Source organism: Leopardus geoffroyi, chromosome B2 (genome assembly GCF_018350155.1).
Source record: "Leopardus geoffroyi isolate Oge1 chromosome B2, O.geoffroyi_Oge1_pat1.0, whole genome shotgun sequence".
NCBI lineage: Eukaryota > Metazoa > Chordata > Mammalia > Carnivora > Felidae > Leopardus > Leopardus geoffroyi.
In genome coordinates, this window is record NC_059332.1 from 104,790,592 (window position 1) to 104,808,159 (window position 17,568).

The window sequence follows — 17,568 nt, forward strand, 5'->3', positions numbered from 1 at the left end:
CATCCAGAGCCCCGCAGCCTACACATAGCCATACAGAGTGTCCAGGCTTGCTGAATTTAGTTTCCCAAAGGGAATTCCTCCAGCATGTGGAATAATTTGGAAGAATAGCTAGTGATTCTCCATATTTCTTTGGGAATAAACCAGCTCCTTGTGTTTTCATCTTCATTCTGATTTATGTTTGAAAAACATTAAAAAGCATTTATTTTCACTAACTATATTCACATCTTTCTTAAAAAAAAAAAGCCTTTAAAAGATCTTACTAAATTTAGGAGATAGAACAATGAAGTTAATAGAAGTAGACAGTAAGGAATGTGGAAGGAAAGGACCAGGAAACCAGGATTTTCATTCCATCATGCTGTTTCATCATTCTCTGCTGACAGGCTAAACGGCCTCTCGGGGCCTTGCTGGTCCATCTGTGTGGTGAGGGGACGGGGTTTTGTGGTCCCCAAGGTTCTGCCAGTGCCCTGTGAGAAAGTATACATAATGGAGCTGTGTGTCATCCAGCTCTGTGTTTTGCCCTGGAAGCACCTCCCCCTTAGTGGAACTTTCGGGGGTTTTTTCAAAATACATTTTGAAGGTATGTATCATTTGGATGAGGGGAACCTTGCATTCTGGACCCATGCAGGGTGATTCTGTGATGCAGTGTAGCTCATGGCATTTCACAGTTGGTTAATTGTGCTGAAGCCAGGTTACTTAACAGAGAGTGTTTACTGTGTGCCACACATGGTACTAAGTGTTCCATGTATATTATTGTCTTTAGTACAAATGCTAACATTATGGGATGGCTTCTGTTATTATCATGTCATAGCCAGCAAACAACCAAGTGCACAACTGAGAATTGAATCAACACTATCCGATTTGTATCTGGGCCACCCGGCACCACATCCTTGTGTGTGTGTGTGTGTGTGTGTGTGTGTGTGTGTGTGTGTGTATCTGCTCCATGCAAAACTGCTCTGTCCTTGGAAAATTTTTCAATAGGAATAGAATAGCCACTCTCCTTAAATCAATAGCAACAGCTATTACTTAATGAAGTCATCTGCAAATCATGAATTCTTTTCTCCTTTCCCTCCTACTGTGTTCCATAATGATTTAATTTGCTGGCATGCGACCTTTAAATTAAATTCCTTTTGAAGTTTTAAGTGGAGTTCTTATCTGGAAGGAAGAACATTTGTCACAGTTTTCAGATAAATTGCACTGTTCCTGGTCATCTATGAGGTTAGTGTGATTTCCTTTCATTCATATTTTTCTTCATTGAGTACACATAGTTCATACAGTGTTTATCACTAACATTTGCCAAATACTGTGAGTAAAATATTTGCCTCATTAAATTGAATTTTGAATGTTTTCTTCTTGGTTATTGAGTAACTCCAGGCTCTCGCGTTTTCTGGATTTGTGTTGACAGCTCCTTTCCTTTCAAAAAGAAATAGTCTGATTGCTTATGTCATATGCGTTCTTAACAAATTTTTTTCTAGGTCAAAAGAAAGTCAACAATATAATTTGTCTTTTTTTTTTTAAGTTTATTTATCTTGGGAGAGAGAGAGTGTGTGCACATGAGTGGGGGAAGGGAAGAGAGGAGGGAGAGCACAAGCGGGGAGGAACAGAAAGAGAATCCCCAGCAGGCTCTGCACTGTCAGCACAGATCCCATCACAGGGCTCAACCTCACAAACTGTGAGATCATGCCCTGAGCCGAGATCAAGAGTCGATGCTAAACAGATTGAGTCACCCAGGTGCCCCATAGTTTGCCATCAGTGAATAGATTATTACAAGGTTGTTTTCTTCGGGTCTTGGGAACTTGTAGTGTCTCTGACATAATAACTAGACCTGTTTTCTGCTTATAGCAGATTTCTTGTACCCTGTTGTCTGAAGGACTGAAGATGTGCACGGGGCATATACCACCATTTACACTACTTCTAAGACCTTTAGCCTTGAGATTCCATTTAACTAAAATCTATGATAAATAGGCTCCATTTAGACTGAGCAGAAATAAAGTTTACCTTTGACTACAGAATGAATGGTTATTTTATTAAACCCCATAATGCTTTATACTCACTAAGATTTCAAATGAGTATGTTTGACCCCCTTAGAAGAAGTGTTAATGGTACTACTGCCCTTACTGAAAGTTATCTGGTTACTCTAGTGGCAATCACTATAATGGCACAAAGAAAATTGCTTTAATGGGCCTTACCAGTAAGGTAAAAATCTATGCAGTGAATGAACTGCACAGAAAAATATATGAACAAGAATTGGAGTATGCGAACAGGAACATGGTAGCTGGCATATTCAAGGGAGAGAAAAAAAAAAACTAGGAAAAGTGTGAATTGAGCTAACTCCCAAAAGCGTTGTGGAATTGAGAAAAGCAGAGAAGAAATTGGGTTTGAGGTCATAGCTTAAGGTTAGAAGTGGATGGGCTCAACAGCAAACATTCTGAGCAGAAGCACTGTTGTGGGGACAGACCCGTCCTGTGATTTAGGCAGTAACAACAACCTTTGCCTCCCACTCAGGGTTCACATGGGCTCTGAGCCCCTGACCTCCCTGCAGTTCCTGCTCTGTTACCTTTTCTGCTGCTCTCTCTGCTGGGTGCTGTTCATCCCCTTTACCACATGCTGAATGTGCCTCACTAACCAAGGCCCAATCCAAATCTCACTTTCTCTTCAAGGCTCACCTTGCCCTTTTGTTTGCAAAACCTTTAAGAATATATATGCAAAGACTGAATCCTTAACATTATTTTTTAAGATTTTTTATGTCAAGCCAGCAGAATTGTTTGCTGATTTGGGGTTTTAAAAGTATCCTATTTCAGTGTTTAAAAAATACATATGATTGTCGTCTTAAAAGACTAAATGTTTGTTAACTCAAAACAGTAGCCAAGATATAGAAACTGGTTGTCTTAGTGAAATCGGGAAGAGAGAGAGTAAAAAAAGTAAAAGGAATCAGGCTGGAGAAGAAAATAGACGGAGAAGCTGAACAGTCCTGCCGAGAGCAGAGTATCCTCTGGAAGCCAGCCAGACCTAGCGTCCCTCACCTGTGAACCTTCCTGCCCCGGTTCCCACTGTCTTCTCCCTGTGAGCCCGTCCACTCCTTACAGAGGCTGCAACTTATGTTAGGTACTGAGTTCTGCCAGCGACATCCCCAGGCTTCCTCTCCTCTGTCTCATGACAGATTCTTGTAGAATGGGGCTGGGTTCCCATAACGAATCAATTATTTATGTTTATTTGGGAGCTGAATCCAGTGCAGTGTGTATATACTAAAAGGCCGTCTGGACAGTCTGTTAGGCTGCATACTCCAGGAGCAAAACCGGGTTAAAAGAAACACAGTGAAAGTTCTATTTGAGCACTTGAGTCCTCAATGAAAAGGAGGGTTTTTAGAGACGTTTATACTAGTGCACCCCAAAGTCTACCTTACGACTCCTTTGTTCCTCTTATTGTTTCTGAGAAGCTCAAAGCTAGAGAAGTGCATGGTAACTTTTTAAAAGCAATAAACCCTAGCACCTCTCTGAGGCTGCTTTACCCCAAGGTATCCTATATTCTCATTTTTTTCCAGCTTCTTTCTTCTGGAGGAGGCTAAATGTTTCAAGTCAGAGTCATCAGTGGGCTTGCTTCCTCCGGTGAAAACAAAACCTTCCAAGATGGTTTTGTGCCTAGCAAATAACATTTAAAAAGTATATGAGACAAAACTTAAAGTATATCTCTTTGAAGCAAGACCCTAAAACTTGTTCCAGGTTGTACCTGGAGGCATCTTTACTTTGCTTCCCCAAGGAAAATATTCCTGTTCCTTGTGCAGCTAATTTGTAAGGCCACATTTAGGCAATAGTGCCTTTATTCATTCATAGGCCACAGGCTCTTTAGGTCCTTTTGATCATGTCATCATGTCATCATGTGCATTTGTTGGATCTTGCTATTTCCTGTGACATTAACAAGGAAAATATTACCAGCCGTTAGCTTTCAGCCCTGGGCTTGCAGTGTCTGCTGTGACCCATGTATTGCTCTATTAATAAGCAAACCAAATGAGCCTGAAAACATTTTATTCAGAGACTAAAAATAAAGTCTGCCAGAATCATAAAGACAATGGCAAAGGCATATTTAGTTTTGTTTTAACAAGATGGCAGAGTGAGGAGAACGCTCTTCTGGCTCAGTAGAATAGACTTAGAGGACCCAGGCCAGAGAAAAATTGAGGGGCAAATACACCATGCCTGGGGATCTGTGATAAGAAAATATGTAAAAATATTTATATGATATTCCAGAAAGCAGTTTTACCACTGATGATTTGTGAGTATTTATTCCGCTTGAGAGACTACGTACCCTTTAAACAGACTCTCAATGAATTCATTAATTATTATTCTCGGTATTTTATTTATTTAAGTATTTATTTATTTATTTATTTATTTATCTTAATGTTTATTTTTGAGAGAGAGAGACAGAGCACAAGTCAGAGAGGGGCAGAGAGAGAGGGAGACACAGAATCTGAAGCTGGCCCCAGGCTCTGAGCTGTCAGCACAGAGCTCAACGCAGGGCTCGAACTCAGGAACCATGAGATCATGACCTGAGCCAAAGTTGGGTGCTTAACCCACTGAGCCATCCAGACACCCCTGTTCTTGGTATTTTCTAATACTAAGTTATAACTGCTTGTTGTTTATTATTCCTGTCCTATAATTATGAAATACTATATTTATATCAGGGATCAGCAGATGTTTTCTCAAAGGGCTAGAAAATAAAAATTACAGGCTTTAAATAGATACTTACGTAACCATTTTAAGATGGAAATGCCTTTCTTAGCTTGCAGGCTGTGGTTTGCCAACTCCAGTCTTTATGATCAACTGGTAAGTTTTGTGTGGTAGCTCTCCACCCATACACACTTCTGCAATTAGTAATCCTTTACTGTTTGCCTGACATCAAGAATGTAAAAAATGCAAACACGGTTCCTTTTCTGAAAGATCTCAGTCTCAGAAAGAAAACTACATAAACACACTACAAGTGTTTATTACTGTGTAGTGTGATGAATGTCATCACTGCGGTTCAGAGGCCTTGTGCCTGGGACAGGCTGCACAGAGAACACTGCCTTGTTTTTTTGTTTGGTTTTTTTTTTTCATGTTTGTTTTTGAGAGAGAGAGAGAGAGAGAGTGGGGGATCCCAAGTGGGCTCTGCACTGACAACAGTGAGCCCGTTGCAGGGCAGGGCTCGAACTCATAACTGTGAGATCATGACCTGAGCCAAAGTGGGATGCTCAACTGACTGAGCCACCTAGGCACCCCTTCCTTTTTTTTTAAACAGAGAACATGGCCTTGTGACAGGCCACAGACATTCCTGATCAGCAAAGGGAGGACAGTGCATTCCAGGAAGGGAAATAATATTTCTTCCTTAATGTAATACACTTGTTTTGTTTTGTTTTGCTTTTCCTATCCCAGTATAAGATCTCTGTTTCTAGATAATTGCATAGATAACTTCAGCTTCGTAACTACAAAGTACTCCTATAGAAATTCTGAGGAAAAGCCCATTATTCAGTAATTACACCGCAAAATCGGTATACCACTTAAGGAACTTGACCTCTGCTTCTTCTGAATGTGTTATTTTTTCTTTCACAGACACTGATCACCAGATAATTTAGATCTAAAACAAGACATGTAAGCAACTTACGTAACGTAACACTTAACATTATGTAAGTGATAAGGTTACTTAAGGTTTCCATTCCCAAATTTGTCAGTAACTAGTTTTGAGCCAAATCTGTAGTGTGTACTCATCTTTAGAATTAACTCATTAAAATCTAATTCATCTTTAACAGGACAGGGAGGAAGTAGGTGATTTCTCAGGCCCCTCCCAGTTCTATATTCTGTGATTAGAATTAGAATCCATGCCAGTAGATACTTTTTTTTGCCTCTAGAGAAATCTAACTTGATTCGCTCCAATCTCAAACTCTCACTTACTCAATTTCCAATCAATCCCAAAACCCTTGAACTGTGATACTGTGTAATAGTGTACCACATAAAAAGGGAGAGGGAGAGGGAGAAGGGGGCATTTCTGGTGTCCTGAAAGTTATACAGTGCCCAAATGCCATATCACTGGAGAGGCACTATTGCACAAGTTCTGAAAGTAGACTGGCTGCATTCACATCCTGGCTCTGCTACATTCTGGCTTTGTGACTTTGGACAGGTTCCTTAGCCACTCTCTTTCTCAGTTTTCTCACCTGCAAAGTGGGAATAATATAGGTCCCATCTCACAGGGTTGGTATCGCAAGTGTTAAATACATTAATAGTTGTAAAGGTCTTAGAATTGTGTTGGGCAAAAATAAGCACTCTAAGTATGTCAGTTATTTTTACAGACAAGATAATTGTATATAAATCCATGTAGAAAGTTTGGTATTAAAACCATTAAAATGTTTTGAAATGAATGAGAATGCTGTAGGAAATTGCTCAAATGTGATGGCGAGCAAAAAGCACAGGTAAAAAACACTATGTGGTATGCTTAAAATTGCCATACAGTTACATATGAATAGAAAATATCCTGGCAGAAATCACACCCAAATTTTAGCATGTTTGGTAGCTGGTCTGAAAGAGAGCTCCTAATGAACTATGCTGCCCAGAATTTACACCCTTGTTTTCTTCTCCTTAAAAATGAGCCAGCGCCATATAATCAGTAAAGTGCAGCAGAAATGACACCATTAGACTTCTTAGGCTGTGTCATAAGAGTCCTCGCAGCTTTTGCCTTAGTGTCTTGAACACTTGCTGTGGGGGAAATCCAGCCATCCTGAGACTGGAATGCTGCGGTAAAGCCCAAGCTAGCTAAGGAGAAAGATGTTTCAGCAGCCCCCGCTCTTCCCGCCATTCCAGGCAGGTGCCAGACAGTGAGTGAAGGAAAAACTTTAGGTGATTCCAGACCCAGTGACATTTGACTGGCACACCCCAAGTGAGAACCACCCAGCTGAATGCTGAACTCTGTCAACCCTCAAAACCATGAGATAGGATAATATAGTGCTGTTTTAAGCCACTATGTTTGAGGCAGTTTTTTATACGTCAGTAGAAAACCCAATATAACGGATTTCGTATAGCAAGAATATATCATTTAAAATTTTTTTTTTCTGTGGGCGCCTGGGTGGCGCAGTCGGTTAAGCGTCCGACTTCAGCCAGGTCACGATCTCGCGGTCCGGGAGTTCGAGCCCCGCGTCAGGCTCTGGGCTGATGGCTCAGAGCCTGGAGCCTGTTTCCGATTCTGTGTCTCCCTCTCTCTCTGTCCCTCCCCCATTCATGCTCTGTCTCTCTCTGTCCCAAAAATAAAAAATAAAAACGTTGGAAGAAAAAAAAATAAATAAAATTTTTTTTTCTGATGTTTACTTATTTTTGAGACAGAGACAGCATGAACGGGGGAGGGTCAGAGAGAGAGGGAGACACAGAATCTGAAACAGGCTCCAGGCTCTGAGCTGTCAGCACAACAGAGCTCGATGCAGGGCTTGAACTCACAGACTGTGAGATCATGACCTGAACCAAAGTCGGACGCTTAACCCACTGAGCCACCCAGGCACCCCAAGAATATATCATTTAATAAAAGTAAGCGTTTAATCTCATTAATCTCCTTCAATCATAAATTTCTTTAAACATTTTTTATTTTCAACGTCAGTGTAGTTTCAACCTTAACAATATTATGTTTTATGTATATTTTTTAAGTTGTATATTTGGTAATTTTCAACCTTCAAATTAAATTAGCGAGAGCAATACTTTAGTCACCCTAAATAAATACAAGTTTATTGGACTTTATACATGTAAAAAAGTGCAGGGTGCTCTAGGAATTATCTATCACCTATTACAGAGAATCTCGTTTTTTCTAAGACATATGTATAACATTTCTCTTGACAGTAACAAACAGGGCATATTGGAATGCTTTTTTCATTGGGCTGTTCTTGTCTTAGAAATCTAAATCTGTGATTCTTAACCTCTCGGGAATCACATGATCCTGGCCCCAGGAATCTGATGTAGACTAGAGCACCTGCTCTGCTCCCCCAGATGCACACAAATATAGTCACAGGCACAGCGTTGCAAACAGTGTTTGGATTTTATTCACCCGCTGGAGGCCATGTGCGTACCATGGGTTAAGAATTCTGGTCGAGGGCATTATTACTCCTCAAGCAGTATTGTAGAGCTTTACACTTAGATCCTGTGTAGTTGTGTTTGCTATATTAAGTAGATATTAACACTTTTCTATTTTATCAAGTCTACAATTTCAGGTTTTCTATTATAAAAGTAAAACCTCTGCCAAAATATGTGAATTAAAATCTAATTTAAAAAATTATTATTGTTGCCCTTTTCTTTTCTCCTTTTCTTTTTTAATCAACTTGGAGTAACTGGCCAGGTGGCATTTTGCAAAAATATATAGAGGATACACCTGATGCAGTACAGATTTGGGTGGAAACGTGTGGTGAAAAACAGATTAATGCCTCATTAAAAGAACTGTTTCCCAAAGTTCCGTGTGTCCTAGGTACAGAAGTGGCACAGACTTACTAGCTGTTAGGGCTTTACTGTTTGTATAATACACTGTGAGACCAGATATTGGATAAGTCATCTTTAGTGACTGTAATCTTTATGCGTTCTGAAGTTGATTTCCTCCTCGTTAGTCATTGTTCTGCATACTTTTGGCTTTATTAGTAAGAAAAGATATTTCTGAAGATGTTGAGGGTGTGTCAGCTAAAGTAATTAAGGAAACAGTGCACCCTTGTGATAAAATATAATCTCTACAATGCATGTTTGTTTGAAGACCAACCTATTTTTTGAAGAAACCTCAAATGCTTTTTGATTTGAGGTTAATAGGGGATAAACATCCCAAAAGATTTATTTTTTTCCTGTTGTAATCACTATGTACTTCAGCAACTGGTGATTATTGTCTCAGTTTCCTAAGTAGCTCACATTTGAAGTATGTGAGAAGTCAGAAGTACTATGTGAATGTGCCTTAAATACTTGCTAATTTTAGTTTTATTTAAACTGTTCAAAAGATTTATGTTAACATAAGCCATGCATGTATTTATGTTCTGTAAATATGTATACAATAGGAACCTTTGAGTTATTCCTTGGAGGTGAACAAAAACAATTTAGAGCCTGTTTGCTTGTATTTCAAATGTTTCTAAAAGCATTAACAAATGTTTTCTTAATATATCTTGAATTGCATGGAGATAATAATTAGAATTATGACACTATTCCAAAGTATCTTGTTCTGGTTTTCTATTGTTCCATAAGAAACCACCACAAAACTTAGTAGCTTAAAGCCACACTTTGTTATTGTCACTGATATTCTGGTCTGAGTTGGGTGCTTTGCACTTGGGGTCTCCCACGTGGTTGCAGTCATCTGAAGGCCTGACTAGGCTGGATGTCTGAGGGGGCTCACTCATTGTTCTGGCAGTTAGAGCATGTGCACTTAAGCTCTTCTTCAGACTTGCTCCTCACAGCATGGTGGTCTGAGCTTGGTTGCACTTTTTACCGGACCCTGGCTTCCAAGAGACAGAAAGTTGAAGTTCCCAGGCCTGTTAAGGGCTACTCCTGAAACTAACACAGTGTTACGTGGCCCCCATTCTATTGGTCGAAGTAATACAAGGGCCTGTCGGCATTCAAAGGAATGGAACAGTTCAACCCCAATTCTAGACACACATGAGGTGGGAGAGACTGTTGTAGCCCCCTTGGGTATTCAGTCCACTACACATGTTTTCCTGTGATGTGATATGTATAATAAAGTGAACACACAGAAGAACAGGCAAATACCCCTCCAATTATAATGAGCTTTAGTAAAAATTAACTGTGCTTCTAGACTTCCTCAAAAATCATACAACCAGTATAGCAGATGGCAAACCTGGAATTCAAACTTAGGCCAATCTAACTCCAAAGCACAGGCTTTTCTGCTTTACCTACAAAATTACTACTCTCATGATAGATAAATGAAAAAGAATGTAAAATTAATACTGTGAAAAAAATCCCATCAGATATTTACCCTTGAATATATCTTTCCATTATAAGAAATAAAAATCATTTTTACAAACTTAAAACCTTGTTTGTTTAGATTCATTTTAACGTAAGACACAAGTTTGAGAATTTTCATCAGGTAATATTAAACATGTTTACTCTGATTTTGCACTTTTAGCCCAAATAGTGAGGATTTTCTTCTAGGATAAAAAGGATTAAAAAAAAAACGATCTGGTTTTATAAAGGTTTAATACAGCAGTGATATTCAAAAGTGTGGTCCCACTATCAGCTAACCTGGGAAATTGGTAGAAATGTACATTTTCAAGCCCCACCCAAACACACTGAATCAGAAACTCTAGTAAGAGTGTTTTAACAAGCTCTCTGGGTGATTCTGATCACGGTAAAGTTTGAGAACCACTTATCTACAGAAATTCTCAAAGAATTGAAAGATTCTTCGAGGTCAATTTTTAAAAGATTGTCTACATAAAGCAGAGATAAATATTAGAGGAGGAGACGCTGTGGCAGTGGGTGTTCATTTTGACTAAAGTTATCTGGCTGTGACATCACCATGGAGGTGTAGATACTGGTGTAGACTAAGATTAAAATGGTCCATCTACAGGTTTGCAAATGTCTAATCAGCCAGCTGTGAATCTGTGGAGCCCCATCAGACATCTGTGGAGTGGGGCACAGGAATGGATATTTGTTGCAAGTGCTACACAGACCATTGTGATCCCAGGTTTGGGAATCACAGATTCAAGCAGCATAATTTACTACCCCATCTATTGGGTCAAACATATCAAGCCAGTCTCCCTTAGCGTTGTCTGTGTTCTTGCATTTAAGTGTTCAACCCCCTGTGGGGCACTGGGGTGGCTTAGTTGGTTAAACATCCAACTTTGGCTCAAGTCATGATCTCACAGTTTGTGGGTTGGAGCCCCATGTCAGGCTCTGTGCTGACAGCTGGGAACCTGGAGCCTGCTTCCGATTCTGTGTCTCCTTCCCTCTCTGCCCCTCCTCTGCTCACTCTCTCTCTCTCTCTTTCTCTCTCTTTCTCTCTTTCTCAAAAATAAATAAACATTTTTTTAAAATTTATAAATTTTCGGGGCGCCTGGGTGGCGCAGTCGGTTAAGCGTCCGACTTCAGCCAGGTCACGATCTCACGGTCCGTGAGTTCGAGCCCCGCGTCGGGCTCTGGGCTGATGGCTCAGAGCCTGGAGCCTGTTTCCGATTCTGTGTCTCCCTCTCTCTCTGCCCCTCCCCCATTCATGCTCTGTCTCTCTCTGTCCCAAAAATAAATTGAAAAAAAAAAAAATTAAAAAAAAAAATTAAAAAAAAAAAAAATAAAATTTATAAATTTTCAACCCTCATATCCTTTCCCTTCTCTTCACACTGGTCTCCAGCATAAGCTTTCTCTTTATCAGACAAGGTCCTTCATTCAGTGTGCCTATGTGTGACATCACACATCAACAGAAATTAATATGTATTGATTGCCTATTAGGTATAAGGCTGTATGTTAACTTATAAAGATACTGTAAAATTAAGAAGCTCTGTCCTCTGAGAGCCTATGATATACAATGAGGAAGGCAGGATATAGAATAATAGCAAGAGTCCTAGTTCTTAGATCTTAGAGTAATAATCGTTAATCCTAGCTGCACATTAAAGTTACTTGGGGAGCTTTTAAAAAAAATATCAGTGTCAGAGCACCTGGGTGGCTCAGTCAGTTAAGCTTCTGACTCTTGATTTCAGCTCAGGTTATGATCTCACAATTCAGGAAATTGAGCCCCACATCAAGCTCTGAGCTGACAGCACAGAGCCTGCTGAGGATTCTCTTTCTCCATCTCTCTCTGCCCCTACCCCACTTGCACTCTCTCTCTCTCTCTCTCTCTCTCTCTCTCTCTCTCTCTCAAAATACCTAAATAAACTTAAAAAAATATATACCAGTGTCATCACCCCAGCCCTGACCAATTAAATCAGAATCTTCCAAGTAGGTCACGATACAGAGAAAGAAGTCAAATACTGTTTAAGTATAAATTTTATAAATGATTTTTCATTACATTATATACTTCATTTTCCAATTCTTATTTGTTGTCCTTTACCAACCACTATATTTAGCATGTAGATTTTCACTTCACTCAACCTAGATATTCTAGATTTCTTTATTTACAAATATATTAGATAGAAAAAAAACCATAAAGGGACCCTAAACAGGAGGTCTGTCCTAATATTAAATTTGTTTCATCGTTTGCCCTCTATAAATAAAAGCTTTCTCTTTATCAGACAAGGTCTGAGATTGCTTATCTCTGTTATCCTTCAAAAAATATTTCAGCATCTCTTGGCCCCAAATTTATGTAGTGTACATTTCTGAAATGTAATTAATTTCAGAAAATTAATTATATCATCTCTTGCAGCAGGTTCATTTGAACAGTTTAGAGCTAAACATTTCAGCTCTTCACTAACATGCTGTTCTATAACTTGTAAAGGTTGTAAACATTTTAATCTCTCCTGTATCATGTTCTGCAGTGGGAGCAACAGACCTTAAGTGGAGGCTGATGGTGGAGGTGTTGGCATCCCAGCATCTCTAATCCCCTTGGCCAAGAGCTTTGAAAACTCCAGCCACAAATCACACAAACAGTAGTGACACAGTTAACAAGAAAAATGCTTACTTATTCCATGATAATAAAAATAGTGATGTGGCACAATTGTCTGTTAAACTAAAAAAGTGTTTTTAATGTTCCAGTTGTGCTTTTTTTTTTTTTAACCACAAGAGGTCCCCAAATCCTCAGTCATGTTTGATACAAGCAGGACATTTCATGTGCATATCAGATTGTTGCAACACTTTGCTATTATTTTCTTGACTCTTTATTAACCAATATTCTTAATATAAGAGGGCTAGTAAACTTTTATTCTTTAGAACTAGCTTTTTAAAAAATGTACTTTTAATCCCATCTGTATACAGAAAATACCAGCATCTAAGGATGTGAGAGGGATGCAAAGACTAGGAAAATGAGTTATATAAAGGGGCAGCGAAATAGAATTGCTTTAAAGTTAAGTAAAAACACAGGCGACTTTGTGTGTTGAGAACAAACAAGACCATTCCTTTCCTTCTACCTTAGGTGTAAATTCCCCATCTTGTGCAGTCAGTGTTAATTTATCAAGATAAAATTATATTTAAACATGATTTTTTCAGTAGGGGTAAAAAAAATGGAAGGTAATTTAGATACAATGACTTTGACAGGACATGAATAAGACAACTTTTTGTCATTCACAGTTAGATTATATGCTACAAATCATATTATTACTTTGACTTTAAATAAACATAAATATCCCTGGGTCTGCCCCTGCACTAATTTAAGTATTCATTCATTGAATGACTGGTCCATGTAGCAGAAAGTCAGGCTCCCTACCCTTAGGAGGTTACAGTCACTTCAAGGAGATAATTTAATAGACCATTATTATCCAATGCAGTGTGTTCAACCTAACTTCCTTTGGTTTAATACCTTGATTTAGTTCAATAAAAATATGAGTGTGTATTATAGACAACAGTACTATATTAGAAACTCCAAAATTGCTAAGAGACTGGATCTTAATTGTTCCCACCACAAAAAAGAAAAGATAGTTATGTGACATGATAGAGGTACTAGCAAACGCTAAGGTAGTAATCATATTGCAATATAGAAATACAGAAGATCAACACATTGTACATCTTAAACTTACACAATGCTTATATGTCAGCCAGATTGCAATAAAAATAAAATTTAAAGAAGATGGATGTGTATTGTGTAGTTATATCTCCTGTTCCTTTAACGATTTGAGGTTACGGGAATAACTATATATTCCCCAACAGCAGCCAGTGATTGTTTATAATAATAGCGACCCATAGTCTACTATTGGGCAACTGTTTGTACAGGACTTACCTTTTTTAGTTCACCTTAATTTGTCTTGTGAACAAAATGAGGACACCCATATTATTGCCACAGAGAGTCATTTTCTCCAACTAAAGTATTATGTTTGGACTCTTTTGGATTAACTCTAAAGAAAACTAATAAAACTGATTTAGGCAAGAATTTTCAAATACAGTATTTAAATGTACGTGCTTTATTTTGTTATTCATTTGGAAATGGAATAGTTTTGTAGCAGTAATTCATATTTTGATCACTAGATGGCACTGAGCACATATAGCTAAGGAAAAAATAGCCTTTTTTCTTAGCTGTCGTTTCTTTCTTTCTTTTTTCTTAATGTTTATTTATTTTTGAGAGAGAGAGAGTGAACAGAGGAGGGGTAGAGAGAGAGGGGGACACAGAATCCGAAGCTCCAGGCTTGGAGCTGTCAGCTCAGAGCCTGATGCGGGGCTCAAACCCACAAACTAGGATATCATGAACTGAGCTGAAGTCTGCCACTTAACCGACTGAGCCACCCAGGAGCCCCTCAGCTGTCGTTTCTGAATATAGATGCTTAAGTATGTAAATGTTTTCAGCATTATATACACATACCTTTTGTTTTCCATCCCGTAATAGTTCTATTGCTATAGAAGCTTTGTTTTTCTGGGAAATTCTGAGAGAGACACTGCCTCTGCCCTTTACTTCGATAATCATTCACCAAACAAATTCTTAGCTATTTCATTTTATTAATTTTCTCTGCCTTAAATTAGCCCTTTCTTACTACTACCTTCTCTTCTCTGTAGACTTTTATTTAAGGGTCATTACATAGTTTGTACAATATTAAGAGATCAGAGAGATTTACATAGTGTTCCTGTACGGCAAAACACAAGAAGAGTGTGAACTTTGTTTTTGTTCTGGGTCTCTTTATGTCTGTATATTATTCTCATATTGTAACGTGGGAGGGGGTGGGGGTTGTTATTTTTTGGTCTGGTTGTGATTAATTCTTGCAGTATATCATTTTCTGAGTAGAGGGATTGTAGGCTACAAATAAGAGATATACTTGATATTTAAGCTGTTGTTAAATTGAGTCATGTGACCGGAAGTCCCCAGTTTGGCTGGTACCTTCAGCAATGGTTAGTTCATTCAGTGTCTTAATCAGAGACCTGATGATGTCATCAGGAACCCAGGTTCCTTTCAGATTTCCGCTTGGCCATCCTGGTTATGTCAGACATGAGCTTTGTGTTGAGGAGAGCTGCTGCCCTTCTAGGTGGAATGTGCAAGCCTAGCAAAGCACAGAGTAGAAGAGGGGACATATACTCGTATGTAGATGTCTTCTCAGTGGTGTATTCAAGATTCCAGAGAGTCTCAGAGTTCTCAGGTCCCAGTGGCCAGGCACGGGTCTCCAGCACTTCCTAAACAATTCACTGCACTGCAGGCGGAAGGAATCACCAAGACAGGTTCAACTGGTAGAGACCCATGACCTCCCTGAGCACCCAGCCCCTCAGAAGAGGGTGCAGCCTCATAGAAAAGCAGTGTCTCCAGCCAAGGAGAAGCGGTGGGATTTGGGCAGGCAGACAACAGTGTTTGCTACCATTTCTGGTCTTTGTTTCATTTTGGCTTTTGGTTAGAGACTCTTCTTCCTCCTGCTATTCTTGAAATAATAACTTTGATTATCTGTTATTTTAAGTGCATGAGACTGTACAGAATTAAAGGTATAGCCCACATCTGTGGCAGAGTTTATCATTCATTACAAGCTCTTTCTCCTGTGGTTTTGTTTATGCTTGTGTCCTTTTCTTAGTAGTTAAAGAAGTTGGGTTCTCTTTTTCTGCTTATTAATGCTACCCCTCATAGAACAATGTCTCTGAAGTACTTTATGAATCTAGTAGCATTTCAGGCAAACCTGCAAGTGTCTGCTAAGTATGCACCACTCTCAAGGCACCCTGACAAGCATTGTGGGTGGGTCTGACCAGAACTTCTGGAGATACTGGCACCATCTGTCCCAGAGCTCAGACTGACCCCTTGGACTCTCTAAAGACTCAAAGGGTCAGCGCCTGCTGGCCCTGCTCAGTGATTAAAGTCCTTTTGCTGTCAGTTGCAGTGCCTTCTGACCTTTTCTAGCTGGTTTTTCCATTTGACATCTCAGCACCTCTCACAGTCTGTACTAGACTGGCTTTCTAGTCTGAATTCCATCTGCAACACAGTTGTGACTCTGAAGAACCCAGCTCCCCTCTCACTGGCTTCATGCCAAAGATGCCTTTCTGGGGCATTATCTGAATACTTATTTGTCGTTTGTATTTAGCAAATATTTGTTGAATGATTGAAAGAATATTTATTAATTGACATTCCAAATGCAGTAAGGTTTTTTTTGGATTCAAAACTGCTGATTAGGGGCGCCTGGGTGGCTCAGTGGGTTAAATGTCCTACTTCGGCTCAGGTCATGTTCTCATGATTTGTGAGTTCAAGCCCCACATCGGGCTCTCTGCTGTCAGTGCAGAGTCTGTTTCAGATCCTCTGTTCCCCTCTCTGCTCCTCCCCATTTGCTCACTTGCACCCACATGAGAATGTTTTCTCTTTCTCGAAAATAAACATTTTTTCAAGAAATTAAAAAACCCTGCTGATTATATTCTTTTTTATGTTATCTATTTTTTTAAGTTTTTATTTATTTTGAGAGAGAGTGCACAAGTGGGGGAGGGGCAGAGAGAGGGAGGGAAAGAGAGGATCCCAAGCAAGTTCCATGCTGTCAGCTCAGAGCCTGACTCGGGGCTCAATCTTGAGAACTATGAGGTCATGACCTGAGGTGAAATCAACAGTCAGTCACTTAACCGATTGAGCCACCCAGGCACCTCTGTTATCTATTTCAATAGTTTATCAGTTCTTATCAAATATCCAACATTCTCAGTTGACATTTTCATTCATCATGTCCTTAAGTAAAGAATAGGAAATATTCTCTTTTTTTTTAATGTTTATTTATTTTTGAGAGAGAGATCGAGCACGAGCAGGAGAGGGGTAGAGAGAGAGGGAGACACAGAAACCAAAGCAGGTTCCAGGCTCCCAGCTGTCAGCACAGAGCCGGATGCAGGGCTCAAATTCACAAACCGCAAGATCATGACCTGAGCTGAAGTCAGATGCTTAACCGACTGAGCCACCCAGACTCCCCAGAACAGGAAGTATTCTTTTTAAATTTTTTTTTTCAACGTTTATTTATTTTTGGGACAGAGAGAGACAGAGCATGAACGGGGGAGGGGCAGGGAGAGAGGGAGACACAGAATCGGAAACAGGCTCCAGGCTCTGAGCCGTCAGCCCAGAGCCCGACGCGGGGCTCGAATTCACGGACCGCAAGATCGTGACCTGGCTGAAGTCGGACGCTTAACCGACTGCACCACCCAGGCGCCCCACAGAACAGGAAGTATTCTTTTTTTTTTTTTTTTTCAACGTTTATTTATTTTTGGGACAGAGAGAGACAGAGCATGAACGGGGGAGGGGCAGAGAGAGAGGGAGAGAGGGAGACACAGAATCGGAAACAGGCTCCAGGCTCTGAGCCATCAGCCCAGAGCCTGACGCGGGGCTCGAACTCACGGACCGCGAGATCATGACCTGGCTGAAGTCGGACGCCCAACCGACTGCGCCACCCAGGCGCCCCCAGGAAGTATTCTTAAGAAGCAGTTAGCAATGGCATCATTGCTATGTTTGAACCAAGTTTTTCTCTTTTTATCTATAGCTTTGAGAGAGATGAACTTGTTTGAAGAATATACAGAGTCAAACAATTTT

At 39.8% G+C, this 17,568-nt stretch overlaps 1 protein-coding gene across 2 annotated transcripts in view; it reads left to right on the forward strand.

The window, feature by feature from the left end:
- The window catches only part of NT5DC1 (5'-nucleotidase domain containing 1), a 140,325-nt gene that overhangs the window by 95,187 nt on the left and 27,570 nt on the right, over positions 1–17,568 (forward strand). The window lies entirely within an intron of this gene.